This window comes from Petaurus breviceps, unplaced genomic scaffold, assembly GCF_028583685.1.
Source record: "Petaurus breviceps papuanus isolate PSGF00001 unplaced genomic scaffold, PetGlider_PUasm1.0 220, whole genome shotgun sequence".
Classification (NCBI taxonomy): domain Eukaryota; kingdom Metazoa; phylum Chordata; class Mammalia; order Diprotodontia; family Petauridae; genus Petaurus; species Petaurus breviceps.
The window spans coordinates 7,802,118-7,821,420 of record NW_027185876.1 but is presented as its reverse complement, the minus strand read 5'-3'; the positions used below and the strand labels follow the sequence as shown (position 1 = coordinate 7,821,420).

The window sequence follows — 19,303 nt, the reverse complement described above, 5'->3', positions numbered from 1 at the left end:
CAATCAAATATGTATCGTTTACCTAGTTCAGGGGAAAGCGGTCAGCACCCCGAACTTCAAAGTATACAGGCAGAATTATCAAGACAGAAACAGATCAAGTAGACAGCTTTCCAAACTGTCCAGCCATTACATCCATACCCAATCAACATCTGGGTTTTTCAAAGCCGGGGGGCTCTGGACAATGGTTTCCCAGAATCCATATCAAATAACAGAACACATCTCAAAGTGAGCCCCAAAACAAAGCTACACATCAGGGCTTATATAGCCTTCTCCTGGCTCAGAGAATGTAACAACCTTATTGACTCACTGGCCAATCAAGAAGTATCTACTGAAAAACAAGCCTCCCACCCCAGGCTCCAGGTGCACTTTAGCCTAGGGGCAGGGAAGATCTTACAAATTTACATTCCCATTACACTGTGTAAACTTGAGCAAGTTATTTAACCCTGATTGCTTACAAAAAAAAAAAAAAAAACTGGGATCATGATCATGATTTGAAAAGAAATAAATGAAAAAAATTAAAACTGATTGAAAGAGATAAGCAGGGAAACTATAAAAGGTACCATAGACAAGGAAACAATATCAATACTAAACATATTTGCACCAAATGACAGAGCATCCAGATTCTTAAAGGAAAATATAAATGGATTAAAGGAGGAAATATATAGTAAAACTATGCTAACAACATTGTATTAGACAGTAAAGCTATATTAGGCCTCAACTTTGCTTTTTCAGAACTAGATTAATCTAACCATAAAATACATATGAAGAAAGTTAAGGTGAAGAATAAAGTTTAGGAAAAGTTAGATATAATATAGATTTCTGGAGTAAATCTAATGGGAATAGAAAGGAGTTTATATTTTCTCAGCAGTTTACACCACCTTAAACATGTATTAGGGCACAAAACCCTCACAAACAAATGTAGAGAAGGAAAACCTATTAAAAAGAAAACTTTTTATAGTATAATATAATAAAAACACATTCAATAAAGGATCACAATGGAAGTTAAATAATTTAATCCTAAAAAATGAGTGACTCAAAGAACAAATAATAGAAACAATAAATACTTTCATTAAAGAGGGGTGGCTAGGTGGTGCAGTGAATAGAGCACTGGCTGAGAAGTCAGGAGGACCTGAGTTCAACTTTGGCCTCAGACACTTAACACAAAACTAGCTTGTGTGACCTTGGGAAAGTCACTTAACCCAAATTGCCCTCCAAAAAGTAATAATAATAATTTCATTAAAGGGAATGGAAACAATTATACAACATTCCAAAATTGGTGGCATGAACCAAAGTGATACTTAGAGGAAAGGGTATACGGAGTGTTCAGGGAGGGCTAGCACTTCCAGTATGATGGCTTGCTGAGCCTTTTTCAGGGCTGCTCATCCACCGTGGCTATCTTAGTTTCATGAATCCATTGATGATTTGGTCATTGGTCTTCTCCTTTTCTCTTCTAAAATGCACCATTCATTTATATGAATGCCACCATTTTAGGAAGGATATTAACAAGTTGCAGCATATCCAGAGCAGAGAATCTACAGTACTGGAGTGTTTCAAATTAATTTCACGCAAAGACTGGTTAAATTGAGTTCAACTCAATAATCATTTATCAAGACCAGGAGTACCTATCATGCGTAAAGTGGAAAGGTTGCCTGGTATAGTAGATATTGAGCCAATCTCAGGGTCAGACCTGGGCTCAAGTCCTTTCATACTAGCTGTGTGACCACATGCAAGGCACTCAACTTTATGAAGCCCACAGGTAACAGTTTCAGTGTAGGGACCAATCTACATTAAAAGGAGCTCCCTCACATTCAATTCTCTTTGCTGATGAAGTCAGATTTTAAGGCACTACTTATGCAAATGTATGGAAGAGGGAGGTGGATCCTCAAGTTTAGGAATTTCCTAGAAAACCCACTTGGCTAGAGCATCCAACCCATGAAAGGAACTCGAAAAGCACAATGATGGAAAAGTAGGAGTCAAACTGCCTTGTGCTTTAAATACAAGGCTAAGATGTTTGAAATTATCCTGGAAGCAATGGGCATCACTGAAAGCTTTTGTGTAAAGGAGTGACATAGTCAGTCCTCTGTCTTGGACACGTTATTTTGAAAGCTGAGTGGAGGATGGAATAGATTATGGAGATGTTGGAAGCAGAGAGACCAATTAAGAGATGACTAGAGCAGTCTGGGTGAGAGATGATGAGGGCCTGAACCACAGGGTTAGCTTTGTGAGTAGAAAAAGAAAAAAGAAGCTGGAGAAGTTTTTGCCTGGAAAAGCGAAGATAATTGCTGTCTTTGAGTATTTGAAGGGATGTCATGTGGAAGAATGATTTGATTCATTTTGTTTGGCCCCAGAGGGTAGAAGTAGGGACAATGAATGGAAGAAGAGAGTCAGAATTAAATGCTATGTAAAGAGAGAAAAGCTTCCTAACAATTAAAACTTTCCCAAATAGGAATTATAGCCTCCAGAGATAGCAGGCTCATCATCTCTAGAGTTCTTTAGGGGAAGGATGGAAGATATCTTATCATAGATACTGTAAGGGAATATGTAAGTTGGATAAAAGTTGAACATGGTGGCATCAAAAGTCCCTTGTAGCTCATGTTCTGTTATTCTGACTGAATTGGGTCACGGCTCTGCCTTTTAACCAACCAGAAGGAATCAGACAATGATACAAAATGGATGTGAACTCTCCTAAATAGTGCTCACTTATGAGTACAAGTTGTAAAGCATATCAGGCTGTTATTTTCCTAGCTATAACCATATGTGGCAGTGTTAAACTAGAGAGGTAAGAAGTGATGATATTTTACTTACAGATGTTGGTATTGTAAAGCTATGTTTCCTCTTAAAATTTCATTTGGAGTATACTTTATTCTTAAAGAAGTTACTTTGTGGGGGCAGCTAGGTGGCACAGTGAAGAGAACACCGGCCCTGGAGTCAGGAGGACCTGAGTCCAAATCTGGCCTCAGACACTAAACACAAAAGTTGCTGTGTGACCTTGGGCAAGTCACTTAACTGGAATTGCCCTGTTTTCCCCACTCCAGAAAAGCAAAACAAAACAAAACAAAATTAAAGAAGTTACTTTATGGGATGGGGAGGCATAGTGGCTATCTTCCAGTATTTGAAGTGCTTTCATGTAAAAGAGGGATTATAGTTATTCTGCTCTGCCCTAAAGAGAAAAATTAGCAGGCAGAAGATACAAAGAACCAAATGTAGTCTTGTATAATATAGAGACATTAGCTAATAATTAGAATTATGCAAAATTTTAATGGATTACAACTGAACGTAGCAGGTTTCTCTTCGTTGGAGTGCTTCAAGTAGAAACTGGGTGATAATTTTTGGGGTACATTGGAAAGGGCAGTCTTGTTTAGGTGAATATTGGACTGCGTGGTGTCCAAGGTCCTCATTTACTCAGATTCTATGAATCTGTCAAACAAGCCAATCAAATCACAAGAATTTGGTTGATACTGCTTTTGTCGAACAGAGTTTTGCAAATGAACATTTTCTCTCTCCAACTGGAATGGGAGCAACTCATGGAAAAGAGCCATGTTTTTCTTTTGTATTTTTCAAATCACTTCACACAATACTGGGCACACAGGTGAGGGGACATAATTGGAGTTGACCTGGCTTGAATTCTATTCTTTTGACATAGACCATTACACTATAGTCAAATAGTGTTGTTTTCTTTTAAAAGACTAATTAGAGTCAATTAGTGAACTGACCCAGTATGGTTCTCAAGTAGTCCATAGTAATAATTCCATTTTTGCAAGATGGATATTTTACTGCTGTATATGTCTGGTTTGAGCAGCTCACTGTTTTATGGATCTGTGTGTAGTGATCATTTGGAAGTAATGATCAAATGGGGGTGGCCCAAATTGATCGTTATAAGAGGATTCCACTGTAATTACATTTCCATAAATGATACTCAAATTCACAAGGGAAATCAACAACCCCTTGGTGTGCCTACTTCCAGCACTGATTACAAGTTCAGGTTCTTTAGCACTTTCTAAACAAAAGGTAATTAAATTTTACAACCCATAGTTAAGTCAAAATGAAAAGGCAGCTTTTTGGTCTAGATTCAAAAGTATTGTTAGATGGAGACAAATCCAAAGATGGCTCCATTTGGAAGCATCTGAAGGAAGTGTGGTTCTGTACACATTTAATCAGGGGTAGAGAAAGCTTGGTAAAATGAACCTGGTATTTTGGGGCTTCTTGGGTATTTTTAGAGGTGACAAAAATGGGTTATAGGGAAATCTTTTCTTGGTGATTTTACACCTTCTTATACTGCATTTCTGCATTGACTTGGGAATTCCTTTCCCCGTTGATTAGTTTTGATACAGCATTTTCTGTTTAGCGTGAACACTTTTCGACTGTGGAAACGTGCTTTGTGAAGTGCCTCCTCACTTTAAACATTCAGCTATTAAGCTATGATTGTTAATGAGTTGAAGGTTTCATTTCAAGAATTAAAGAGGAGGATGTTTCACAATCAGGCAGATAAAATGGTAGCATCAAATTAGATTAAATCATCTCTTACAGAAGAATGTAACTCCTTGATGGGAAAAACTACTTTAGCTTTTGGAATTGAATGCCCAGATACCTCCCCTGCCTCTTCCATTACCCCAGAGGCACCATAGCAGAGTGACCCTGCACTTAATAAGACTTGGGTTTCAGTCCTACCTCTTCTACAAGTCATTTAATCTCTGAAGATCTAGGGAGGTTAACTTGCAGTTTTATGGCAGTGTCATAGGCAACAAAGGATTATGACCTTTATCAATGGAGGAAGAATGTTGTTGCTGTTCAATCATCTCTTTCCTATGTGACTCTTTGTGACCCTATTTGGGCTTTTCTTAGCAAAGATACTAAAGTGGTTTCCATTTCCTTCCATTCACTTTACAGAAAACAAAACTGTGGTAAACATGGTTAAGTGACTTGCCCACAGTCACACAAATTAGTGCCTATGATTGAAATGGAAGTCAAGTCTTCATGACTCCAGATCCTGTACTCTATTCAATGTACTGCCAAGATGTCCTTGAGGGAGAATGCATATGGATAAAATCACAGAACTACAGAGATTTTGGAAAATCAAATATGTAAAATGACTTATATTGTGATTTCTCAAGGCTCCTGCTACTGCTTCCTATACACCATCAAGAAAAAAAAAAATATATTGCCTCTCTCTATAAGGGTGTGTGTGGCCCTGGGCAAGTCACACTGGGTTTCCCCATAATTCTTGGATTTAGATCAAATAGGCTTATAATGATTCTCAAGGGTGACTCCAGAATGTAGCTTAAGTATTGAGATCATCCAAATGATTAGTTTCAGATGTAATATTATCTTTTTCTATAATAATATTAGTATAATTTATATATTCCATTGATGATAACCAAAATTGAGCATTACATTAGTAGCCAAAACACTTAGAAATTAAGAAAATTTCCAACCAGGCTTAATAATGCAGGGGTTTAACAAGTTCCTTTCTCTTTGTTTCTCTAAACTAATTCTCTCTCTCTCTCTCTCTCTCTCTCTCTCTCTCTCTCTCTCTCTCCCCCCCTCTCAGAATTATGAAATATAAAATTGAGGGTTACCTCCTCAGAGAACTACCCATTCTCTTCCTCTCCTCCTCCATTAAACACTCAAATTTCTCATCCAGGAATTGATGGTGTCATAGGACACCATCCAAAGAGGCATCTAGGTGGCACAGTAAAGAAAGTTCTGGGCCTGGAGTGAGGAAAACCTGAGTTCAGACCTGGCTTCAGACACTTCCTAGCGTTTTCACATTCTGCAGATGACATAACCTCTTTTTACCCCAGTTTCCACAATCATAAATTGTAGAAAACAATGGCACCTACCTCAGAGGGCTCTTGTGTGAATCAAATGAGATATTATTTCTAAAGTGCTTAGCACATAGTAGGCACTACAAAAATACTTATTCTCTTCTCTTCTTTTCCCTGTGAATGATTTATTGATTTATGTATAAAAAGCATTTACTATATGCCAGGCATATACCAAGGGATGAGGTTAAAAATGCAAAAGGTAGACAGTTTCTACCTTCAAGCTTACGTTCTATTCCTGAGACAATGCAAGGGTAGCCAGAAGGCAAGGGTTTTTTGTTGCAGTTGCTTGTGTTTTTGTTTTGTCCTGAGAATCCACAGGAATTATAGAAGGAGCTGTAAGTCAGTCAATTACACTTTTGAGAAAGAATGATAATGTAATTAATAACCTTTTCCAAAGCAAGATGTGAAAAGGGAAGGGTGTATGGGTGGTAGTATATAGAGGACTAAATAGGGGGAAGATGGCCTGGTTTTAGATATAATGGTCCCTGACCAATCAATGTAAAAGAAAAAAGGATAGGAGTCCCCAAAATGGGAGTTGTTTTTGACTCCTTCTCCTAGATTAGAGATTCTTAACTTTTTTAAGTATCATAGATCCTTTTACATTATAATGAGGCCAGTGGGTCCCTTCTCAAAGTTTTTAAATAAAAAAAAAACTACATATATATGCATTACAAAGGAAACAAATATATTGATATTTTTATCTATATATTACAAATAAGTTTATAATCCCAGCCTAAAAACTCCTGCCTTATATCAAAATTTACTTGACCTCTATCCCATTCACTTTCTGTAATTGTTTTCATATATAACAATGTAAATGACTTAACTCATAGAAAGTAATATTAATGCTGTAGATTCAGGGCCATTCACCTGTCTCATATTCCTTCTTTCTAGGCACTCAACACACCAACCAAGCTGAGTTAGCCCCCTGATCTTCAGTCATGCATTGTTCTCTCATTCTTTTATTCGTTCTTTTCTTTTTTTTTTAAAAAAACAATCAGGGTTAAGTAACTTGCTTAAGGTTACACAGCCAGTTATTTCTGGATATGGTGCTGAGTATCTGAGCCTGGGATTTGATCTCCAGGTCATCCCGACACTGGGGCCGGTGCTCTTACTCACTGAGCCACCTGGCCGCCTTATTTGTTCTTTTCTTGTAATTAGAATGCCCACCTTCTGTATCTTCATCTGTGGAACCCCGTCTGTCCTTCAAATTCTACCATCTCACCCCAAAAGACTTCCTTAGCCCCAACTACAGGGATTTTCATCCCTCTACCTTGGATTTAATATAGCATTTTGTTTTATAATTCTCTAAAATATATTTATCATTGAAGATTGTGTACTCTAATTATCAAACCTTCTATCCTCACCCTCCATAGATTGAACTTTTCTTAAGTGCAGGAATTGACTTGGCTAAACTTTGAATCTCTTCTAGCAATTAATGCAGTGCTTCATGCACCATTTTCCTATACTGTTTTCTTCCAGAAGGTCTTCTGATGATCTCTGTATTAGAAAAGTACTTACACCAAAATGAGGGCGTTGAACCAAATGGCCTGGGAGGTCCCTTCAAGTTCTAAATCAATGATACTATAATCTTCTCATGTGTAAACACATATATGAAGCAACAACCCATTTAAGGGCCTGGTTTGGAAAATCATGTTTGATGGCAGACCTATCAAATATCTTATACAAGGATTTTCAGTGACTGGAGACCCTGAATTTTGGAAGCTATTTGCATTGATTGCTTCAAAAAAAGTCAGAGTGAAACTTATTTTAGACATCATAGTCAAATTGGCACTGGTCTGATTGATCTGATAACTCCTTTCATGAAATTAACAGGAAGAGATACTTACTTTCATGCTCAGAAACACATTCTTTGTTCTGTTTTGATCTTAGTAAGTTATTTTAAAGATCATATTGGAACTACTCCTCACTCTTTTGGTCTTACAATAGCCTCAGACAAAAAGCAATAAAGTTCTGACCTAACCTGGCTAGGAAATGAACTTGAAAAGAGCCAGGGAAGATCAAGGGGGTAAGACTGACAATCAGGAGCATTGCATGAATTACGAGAGCTCAGCCCCATGACTTGTACTGGCTCTTTTAAAATCTAACCTTAGTACTAAATTATGCTTTAGTTGTAGACCTAAATATTTATTTCTCTTGACTCTTCTTCTCTCTAAAAGTGAGATGTCTATTAGCATTATTTTAAAACAAATGATCAAAAGCTAGATCCTATCAAAGGCCTTAATTAATAAGCTAATTATACAGAGTCATAGAAGCATTAGGAACCTCAGAGATCATTAATTCTCCATCACTCTCCTTTTATAGATGAAGAAATAAAGTGCCAGAGACCTTGGACTATTTCAATGGCCTTCAAAATGGCCATCCTACCTCAAGTCTCTCCCTTCTCTGATGAATCCTCCCTACATAGCTGCCCAAATGACTTTCTTAATGTGTATGTCTGACCTCATGATTCTCCTGCTCAATAAACTCTAAGAACCTTTCTGATATTTAGCATCAAATATAAACTATGCTTGGCATTTAAAACCCCCTAGAGACTTTTTCTTACATTCCTCACAGGTTTATTACACATTACTTCACTTCACACTCTAACAGTGAAGCCTTACCACTCATCTTGTTCCCATCCTAAGTGGCACAATGGGTAGAACTCTGAACCTAGATTCAGGAAGACTTGAAGTGAAATCCAGATTGAGACATTTACTGCCTCTGTGATCCTGGGCTAGTTGCTTTCCTCTACTGTAAAATGGGGATAATAAAAGCACCAAACTCACAGAGTTATTGTGAGGATGAAATAAGATAATATTTATAAAATATCTAGCACCATTCCTAGGACATAGTAGATACTTGATAAATCTTCGACCTCCTACTCACATACGATGCTCAGTCGCTTATCTCTCTGCCTATGTAAAGGCTGACCCTATACCTGAAATGCTCATTTTCCTCTCCTCTGTGTTTTAGTATCATAAATTTCCTTTCAAACCAAATTAAGTGCTACATCCTTCACAATCTCTTTGCTAATTTTCATAACTTCTAATGCTCCCCTCCTCAAATAACTGTCTTTTATTTATTTCATGTATTTTACATATGCTCATATATGCACAAGTTATATCCCCTACTAGAATGTAAGTTACTTGATAACAGGAGTGGGTATCTTTTTTTTTTGTCTCCAGAACCTAGCATGATGCCTAAAACCCAGCAATAATAAGTATTTGTTGAATAGTTATTTAATTTTCTCAAGTACAACCAATAGGCGGTTGATGATAAATGAAGACTTTATTCCAAGATTCCTGACTCAGTTCTTTCCACAACACCAAAGTATCTCATTCAACCCAAATGCATTTTGATGAGCAAGAATACCTTCCAGAATCCAACTGGATTTGCAAGTTACTTTGTGGAAGGAATGGGCATTGTACTTAGAGTCAGGATGACCTACATTCAAATTCTATGTCATTAATAACTGTGTGGCCCTGGGAAGGTCCGTGAACTTTCCTGAGCTTCATTTTTCTTATACATAAAATGAATGTGTTGATCCCAATGGATTCTAAGTTATCTTTCATCTTTAAAAATCTAGCATCCAGTCCAATACACTTAATAATTTACTCTTCAGTCACTGAGATAGATGATGGAAATTAGATTAAAAAATAAAAAAAAAATCTTTGTTCTCATGGAGCTTACATTCTGCTGAAAGTCTTAAAAAAAGGATGCACTTCATTAAGCCTTCTTTTACTGTGTCCCACAACAGCAAATTCAGACATTCTAATAAAAGCAGGGAGAAGACTCTTGAGATCAAATAATTGAGGAAGTTTAGATAAACATGATGTGTTTATACATGTCTATACCTTGAATGAATCAGGGCAGAGCGAAACGTGAAATAATTTGCTTATGCCTGGTGGCTGCAAATATAAATAATGACCACAGAGAAAGCCCCAAATCATGATTTTATTGTAAAAATTACATAAAATATTTGCCTCATAATAAGCAAATCATTAAATGTAGTTTGAATTTTGGCATGGAGGGTGAATGATCAACAGTAATATGCTTTTTTTTTTCTTTTGGCAGTCTTCCTTAAACATTAAGCAAGGGTGAGAAAGAATGAGGGAATAGCTTTAGTCCTAAAACCATTTTTATTCTGAATAGGAAAATTCGCAGAGATTTCTCAGAGAATACTCTCCCTCACAGATATACTATCATTACAGTTTCTGCTTCAGAAAATAAAACTATCATTTCAGGAAAAAAGGAATGGATGCAAATACATATCTTCTATCCTGCTCCTCACATTGTAAAGCTCTCTGTAATTCAAGCTCCTATTCTCAGCTTTCAGGATTTGGATGCATCCAATGTGTAATTATATATTTTTCAAGAGAAGTCGATAAAAATGTGAACACTCTCAAACAGTATCCTGTTTCTTCAGATAAAACACAACAACACCCCCTCCCCCATTTCTACAGATGATGTGCAAAGCTGAAGCAATCAGTAGCAATGACTCCTTGAACAAAAAGGGAATGCAGAACTCTGATACCCACAACTCAGTGGTTCTCATCTGTCACCTTATAGAGCAAGCAGACACTGTCAAGTCCTGGGATATTTAAATGCAGATCAACTTAATGATATTGTTTAAAAAATCTTTAATGGATGAGAAAATATTCTACTGCATTATCTTATTTGAAGTATTCGCCATCCCTTCAGAATGGGAAATGGGGATCAGACACGTACTGGAATATTTTACTTTGTGCTCAATTGAGATGGCTGGCGGGGAAAAGAGGGGAGGGATGGGAGGAAGGGACCTTACTATTTGCAAAAATAGAAGAAAGTTACTTTTCCAGGGTTCATAAAAAATGAAATACCTGTCAAGTTGCACTTCAAATAATATAGTTTTTCCATGCTATCAAAAAGGCACACTTTCACAGGCAAATGAGGCAAAATATGCCTTTTGTCATTGTAAAAACCCAAATGCGACAGATTCACTGAATGCTCAGGAATAGGTTTTTTCTTCTTCTTAAACTGATAAAAATGGATGTTCTAGGGTTATATCCATATAGCATCACCTAGGCAATTATCCCAACAAAGTCATTGATATATAGAATAAATACATGAGGTAAAGCTCAGGTTTAGTCTGAATGTCACTGCAAAAGTTAGTTTGATGGAGATTGTTTTTCCCACTAAGTTGACAAATATTTTCATGGAATTGATAGAATTGGCCAGTTAAATGCTGCTTCCAGGTTGGTAAGGAAAGAGCGACAGTGGTTCATCACTAATGAGTGTGTAGGTATCAGGTAATAGCAACTGTGACTGAAAGGTATTTTGTTGGCTAGTAACCTTTTTCACTTGACATTGAAATCCTTACTAATTCCACTTAAGAAAGGCCTTCACTAACAAAGAAAAATGGAAAACTGAGGCCAAATTTTGGAGGTAATCCAGGACCATGGAGTTACAGCATTTTCACTTTAGACAGCTACTTAGAAGCAGAATCACAGGTTTTGAGATTTGGAAGGAAGGCAGATAGAGTTTATATTTTGTCCTAGAGGTACTAGAGATTAAGTGAAATTTCTTGAACTAAGGAGTGATGTGGAAGACCTGTAAAACAATTTAGCAGTTGTGCAAAGAATGAAATAGAGAGGGAAAGGGAAACATTAGGGTCAGAGAGATCAATTCATGACTATTAAAATAGTCTAGGAAGGAAGTGATGAGAACATAAAGAATAGTGATTGTATGAGTGAAGAGAAGTAGATTCCAAATCAATAAAATTTGAAAAATGGTTCGATTATAGGATTGAAGGAAAGTAAAGATTTGAGGATTTCTGATACTGTGAAACTAGGTAACTGGTAAGATAGTGATGACTTTCACACAAGTAGGGTTTGAAGGAGAGAAGGTAAATTTCTATATAAGAAAATGTATTTTTTTTTCATTCAACTTAAATGAGCATAAACCCATGGATGTCCTGAAGCCAGCTTGTACCTGAGAGCCAATGATTAAATTTTCCATTCCAGCATTTACATCTCAGAAATGGACAGTTTTAGAAATAAGGACTTTGTCATTTTGTTATTTGTCTAGATGAGAAAGCAATGCATAAAATGTTAATAGTGCAGATAAACACAAAAAATGTAGATCATTTAGCTCTGGAATCTCAATATCAGCATTCCCTTTCTTGGTACAGTTAAAAGATACAACTAATATCTATCTCTAATTTATATTTATAGTAATTTGTGTTCACACTTTGCATTATTTTACCAGATCCTAACAACAATGATTTGGCAAAGATAGTATGTATGAATAAATTTTAAAAAATCACCACCACATTTATTGAAGTCCTTGCTATGTGCAAAGCATTTGGGGATAGAAAAAGAAAATCATGATATCCCTTGCTCTCAAGGAATTCACATCCTTATAGGGAGAGATAGGCCCAGGGGTGGTGATGGTGGGGATTGGAAGAGGGTGGGCTCACTGACATTCCAAGGGCTCTTAGGATCAGGGTCCTGGTCTGTATCAGAATCTGAAGGGAGGTGGTAATTTCAGTGTATTTTCTCACTCACATGCCACCTCCTGTCTCTCCTTCAAAGTTTGCTGCTGTTTCAGTGAGGTTTGCCTATAGGTGGACTATTATCCCCTTTTTACAGCTAAGGAAATTGAGGTGCAGCAATTTTCACTAGCTTATTGAAAGTCATATACTAGTAAGTGGAAAAGGCAAGTCTTGAATACAGATCTTCTGGTTCCAATTGGAGTGTCCTTTCAGTGATCCATGATATCATAGTAAACAATGTTTTACTGAAACTGTGGTCCAAGGTAAGGGTCTGGAAATTAATTTGACATATTTAATCAAATGAATATGTCTTAGGTTTTTGGACAGAAGCAGCCACCAGTTCAGATTATGTTCAAGTCTTTAAAAAAAATTTATAGTGGGATTCTCTTACTAAAGGAACAACTAAAGATGTTCTTAGCATCATCTTTCAGAGAAATGAAAAAAAAATAGTCATTTTAAATGCAGCTAGAGAATTAGAAATTTGTTCCATTTCCAAATTCTTTGCTTCAGAGAAAGAAGATATCATACATGGTTATTACCTATTGATGACTTTTTGGCAAAACTCACATAAGTAACTTCACTGCCATGGAAAGTGATGCAGATGAAAGAAACCATTGTTGAGCCATGTCAAAGCACAGTGCAAATTATACTCTAAATTATCACTCATCAACTGATTCTCATAGTCAACACACATTTGTAGATATGCATATATACACATGTATGTTTGTATATACATAACAGCACAAAAGTATGATGTATAATTATTATAATATGACATAGCATTCACTTGTTAATATGTATGTTTCATCTAAGTATAAATTATATTTGAGCCCACAGAGTGATTGAGAGGCTTTGGAGTTAAGCCAAACAAAAGAAGACCATCTCCATACATTATATTTTAGAATATTCAGTTTCAGTCTTCACAGCTTCCAGGAGGTTTTCCCTGTCAGAAGATACGTGGACAAAAGGAGCTTTATTTGTTTTTACTTTACCCTGGCAATGGGAAGAAGGGTAAGTGATAGTAGGGTAAGGGACAAGATTGTGGGGACTTTCTCTATGCTGGTAAACTTCCAGCCACTGCTATTACAAATTTCAGTTTCACATATCTGTTATATGAGAGAATCAACTGTTTTCCCTTTATGATCATTAGCCAAATTCTGAGGATTGCTAACAGTTTGACTTTAGCCAAGACATAACTTTCCTGATCTTCAGTTTTGTAGGATCATAGATTTAGCATTGGAAGGGAGCTTGGGGTCCATTTATTTCAACTTTTTCATTTTATAGATGAGGATCTGAGGCCACAGAAAGTCCAGTGAACAGCCCAAGTCACATTTCCAATGTTTGAGGTGAGATTCAAAACCAGGTCTTCTGAATTCCTAATAGCACTTTATGCAGTATGTTATGCTACTTTTCAAATAGGTGTTTTCCCATCTGGGAAAAAAAAGGGAGTTGGACTAGCTGGGTCCTAAAGTCCTTGTAGTTATAGACCTCTATTCTCTCTGCCCACCCCACCCCCCATTTCTATATTTTATTTTTATTATTTATATTATTTTATTTTTCCCAATTACATGTAAAGAGAAATTTTAACTCATTTAAAATTGAGTTCCAATTTTTTTTCACTTCTCTCACCACTCCTCCAAGATAGTAAGCAATTTGATATGAGTTACATGTATTGCAACCAAGTAAAACATTTGCATATTAGTCATCTTGTGAAAAAAGAAATAGGTCAAAAGGAAAAAATGAGGAAAAAAGTGAAAAACTATGTTTTGATTTGCATCCAGATTACATTTTTTTTCTTTCCACTTGATGTGAATATTATTTTTCATCATGAGTCCTTTGGAATTGCCTTGGAAAATTGTATTGCTGAAAATAGCTGTCATTCATAGTTGATAATCCTTCCAATAGTACTATTAATTGTATAATATTTTCTTGGTCTTGTTCACTTCACTTTCTGTCATTTTATGCAAGTCTTTCCAAGTGTTTTTTTTTCTGAGATCCACTTGCTTTTTATTTCTTATATCACAATAGTATTCAATTACATTCATGTACTACAACTTGTTCATCCATTCACCATTTCGTGGGCATCCCCTCAATTTCCAATATTTTGCCATTACAAAATGAACTGCTATGAATATTTTTGTACAAAAATGTCTCTTTTTATGATCTCTTTTAGATACAGACCTAGTATTGGTATTGCTGGATCAAAGGGTATGTACAGTTTGATTGCCCTTTGGGTAAAGTTCCAAATTGCTCTTCAAAATCACTGGATCAGTTCACAACTCCATTAACAGTACATTAGTGTCCAAATTTCCCCGCACTCCCTCCAACACCTGTCATTTTTCTTTTCTGTCATATTAGCCAAACTGGTGTGAGGTTTTAGTTTGCATATCTCAGAGTTGTTTTAATTTGCATTTATCTAATCAATAGTGATTTAGAGCATTTTTTCACATGACTATGTATTCCACTGATTTCTTCATCTGAAAGCTCCCTGTTCATATTCTTTGATCATTTATCAATTGAAGAATGATTTGTATTCTTACAAATTTGACTCTGTTCTCTATATATTTTAGAAATGAGGCCTTTATCAGAGACAATGGATATAAAAATTGTTTCCCAACTTTCTGCCTTCATTCTACTCTTTGTCACCTTGGTTTCATTTATGGAATAAAGACCTATATTCCTGTGGTCCAAGATCATCTTAGGAGGAACAGATTATGTGATCAGGAGTTCCCTGTGGGGCCAGTTTATCAATGACAAGTGAAATGGCCTTATTTTAGTACTTGAAGTCACTGGAAGAATATGAATTATATTTCTTTGGAATATTTTATAGGTATAAATGTGAATCTATTATTCTTCTCCAAACTATCCCTCCTGTTTTCCCCTTTTCAGTTGCTGGGGGATGAGGTCGATCGAGTTAAAGAACAGGAAAGATATAGTTACAAATAGGAAAGATTAGGCAAAAAAATTCTTTTTCTTTTGTTTTATCTTTTCAACTTCACATTGAATGGGATATTATTCTGGAAGAGGACAAAGTATAAGGAGGATTTCAAGTGTTTGAAAGATTGTCACGAGTGGAAAATTACTACACTGGTTCCACTGGTCGTCAAGGGTAAAAGTAGAAGCAAAGTGTGAAAATTACCAGAAGGAAGATTAAGTCTCAAAGACAATGAAAACTTTCACATAGTGAGTTGTGCCAAAGGAGAACAGGAGTTCCCCTCGCCTGAGAACTTCAGTCAAAGACTCCTTAAACAATTCTTGAATATGTTGAAAAAGGAATTTTTGATCAGGTACAGATTGGTCTATTTTAGGATTATTTGACTTCTGAGGTCTTTTGAGTCTGTAATCCACAAATACTAAATTTTGCTATACAGATCTGTTGTATCACTTAGTGGTATTGAGCAAGCAAACAATTATTCATTCAGTTAGCATTTATTATACACATATTGTGGGACAGGCATAATAAAATAATAGTAGCAGTCCTATAGCAAACACCCCATTTATATTAGAGGACAGGGAAATAGAAGAACTGAATGACTTTTGAGATCATGCAATTATAGTAAATTGTCTGTAGTAAATTGGTTATGCTAGCTAGGCCTCTTTCTCTCTGAAATACTAGGGTACAGTCAGAGATGTTGGCATGACCAAGGGAGTAGCACCATGGTTCAGGGAGATTATTAGAAAAAAATATAAAGAGGAGTTGTTTTCTGTGCCCTTACTTACTAGGATAACTGGTTCAAAAAGGAGAAAACCCAAAGAAAGATTATAATTAATGAAAGTCCTGTGGGAAAAGAATGGCAAGACATGGGCTAGAAAATTTTTTTTCCCCCAAAGGATCTTGGTTTTTTTTTTATTATGTAAGGAAAAGATAACTCAGATTGATTGTCCAGATAAAAAAGTTGGCATTAATTTAGTTATGTCAATTCACAATGAGATGTCCATTGGAGGACACCAGGACTTGGTGTCTGTATCTCAGTGTCTTTGTGTCTGCTTGGCCCCTTGCTGTTTAACGATTATGTCAAGAACTTGGCAGAGAGATTATAGATTTCAAAATTTCAGATTACACAAAGGTAAAAGGGATGACTAACACATTAGATGATAGAATTAGGACTCAAAAAGCTTTTGACAAAACAGAACTTTGGAATCGTTGGAATCAGACTAAATTTGATCAAGAAAAAATGGTAAAGCTACTTTTTTAGTCTTTGGTGCAAATGCAAAAAAAGAGAAAATCGTGGCTAGAAAGTTGTTTGAAAGGAAAATATGGTTTTGGAAGACATTAAGAAATTGTCATGGCATTCTAGAAAATCACAAAATCAATGAATAAAGCATTTAGTAAGTATGTACAGCATTGAAAGCATTGGGCTGAGTGCTGAGGATGTGACTAGAAAAGTAAGAAAATCCTTGCTCTCAATGAGCTCCCATTCTATAGGGAGAGCCAACACAAATGGAAGATGTTGGTTGCAAGTCAGATGGAAAGTTCCCATGGTAGTTGTGGTGCAGCAACACAACAGATGTTAATGCTTCTCTCATATTATCTTTTCCTGGTAAAAACCATATTGGTTTCCAATATTGAACAATTTCACAGTGTCGGAGACTTCAGTGACAATTTTTTTCCCCTGATGTATCTGTAGCATCTGGCAGACTTTATCTTGACAGAATTTTCTTTTTGGAATGGTTTCTGCAGTTATCTTAATGCCATTTTATGTTGATTTAAAAGAGGAAACTGTTCAGGGTTAGGGAGATACTTCTCTGGATAGTCTACATCTAAATATTATTTTAGAGGATAAAGTCAAGATGGTAGAGTGAAAGGAAGAACTACAGTCTAGCTGCTCATCATAGCTCCTCCACCAAGATCCACAAATCACACAAGAACTAATTCTAATTGGAAAAAACAAGACAAGGTCACAATGAATTATTGTTTTTCTAGCTCAAGGTAGCTTATGGAGACAGACAGAAAAATCTTTGGTCACTGGGGACAAGATAAGGTTAAAATTAAGAATACAGAAGGTGGAGTTAGGAGTGTTCCTGAGTCCAGGCACTGCAAGAGTACTAGGTCAGGAAGCACTGGGGCAAAAAGAGATACCAGGAGATCTCTGAACTGGCATAGGTGCCATTTAATGGATATATTGCCCATTACTGAGTTTTCAGTTGCAGGTCCAGGGTAGAGAGGAGTGGTTCAATGCTTGGGCCCTAGCTGTTTATTGAGCAAGGCACAATTTTCAGAAACAAACTGTAGCTATGTAGGTATGATCCAAGGAGAGCAAAAATTGAATTCTTGTCTCTAGCCCAACATGGAAACCTACAATACGATAACAAGGGCACCAATCCCAGACCAAAACTTGCAAGTTAATAAATGAACATTCAAAGTGTCCTAATGGGTTATAGTAACTGAGTCCACCAGTAGTCTACTGAAACTCTCAACTAGAAACAAACCATAAGAACCAAATATGCATCAATAACTTGCAGATTTTAGACCATGAAGGCAATCAGCAGACCTTGCTCTGAATCACATCACTTTGAGGATACTAAATATTTGCAGTCCCCAGTCTGAGCTGTGAAAGCAGCAGAAGAGGGTAGAAACTCAGGTCAATCATCCACTCTATCCACTGGAATGAACAGAACCCAGCACTAGCATAACCTTCAGAGAAGGCTGGAGGAATGAGCAACCCAACAGAAACCTCACTACAGAGAACTATTTTAGTGACAGGGAAACTTGAAACACAAACCTGAAGAAATGGACTTCAAAACATCTAAAAGTAAAATCTCAAACAAAAATGCACTTTAGATACATATCCAACAAAAATCCCTCAAAGAGTTAAAGCAAGAGTTTTAAAAAGAGGTTAAATTTATTTTAAAAACCTATGGTAAGTTAAAGAGAAAAAAATGGAAAAAAATGAGAATAAGAAAGAAAGTAAAAAAAGAATATCTTGAAAAAAGAGATACCAAACCTTATTGAAGAACATACTCCTTGTATATTAGAATTAGCCAAGTAGATGCCAATGAATTCAAAAGATATATAAAAAAATAACAAAGTCAAAAGACTGAAAAATGGGGGGGAGTAAAATATATTATAGGAAAAAATTATCTGACCTGTAAAATTCAATCAATGAGAAACAATGGAAAATTAATTGTACTACCTGAAAGATACAAACCAAAAGAGAACTTAGAGGTCATATGCCAAGAAGTCTGTCTAAAGAAAGAAAGAAAAACTGTCTAAAGTTATTAGAACCAGGGGAAAGAAATTAAACTAATCCACCAGTCACCACATGAAAGAAATTTTACAATAACAACTCCCAGGAATGTTATAATCAAAATCTAGAGCTCCCATATCAAGGGGAAAATCTATATATCTACATTCTAAAATGCTATATTAAGTATTCCCTTTTGGAAGGACAATAATAACCAGTAGAGAATACAAAAACAAACAAAATTCAAGCAGGATAGTGAACAGCCTCAATTTCATGTAACTAAAGGGACTTGGGGTGTAGGCATTTCTAGTGTGTGATGTCTAGGGACAGAGTAACCTTCCAAGTAGATTAAGTTTGGGGGCACATTGTAAGGAAAGTCAGAGGGTAGGATGCAGCCCAGAGAGCTTAAAGCTTCTGTGACAATCAGTGTTGGAATAAGGATCATGTGTGACCATGGAAGAACAAGATCTTCCCTGTTCATTAATAGGCCTATATGACCACATGTATCCCCTTTTCCCTTGGAACAGGAGCTGTGTTCCCAGGTCTAAAGGTACACAGGTATTTCAATCACAGCTGTGATACATCCTGAGTAACATAAAGACCCTTGGTGGAGGAACTTGCCTAAGAAGAAGCTTGCTTAGGGGGAAGCTTACTTATGGGGAGGCTTGCTTCCAGGAAGGTTTTCATTCCTTTTGATACTGAGCTAATTACGCACTGATCCATGTAAGTTGTGATGCCTTCTGGCTCTGAGCCTATTA

The 19,303-nt window shown here is 36.4% G+C and overlaps 1 long non-coding RNA gene across 2 annotated transcripts in view; it reads right to left on the bottom strand.

Moving 5' to 3' along the window:
• LOC138166106 (uncharacterized) overlaps positions 1–19,303 on the bottom strand; it is a 335,461-nt gene that overhangs the window by 303,007 nt on the left and 13,151 nt on the right. The window lies entirely within an intron of this gene.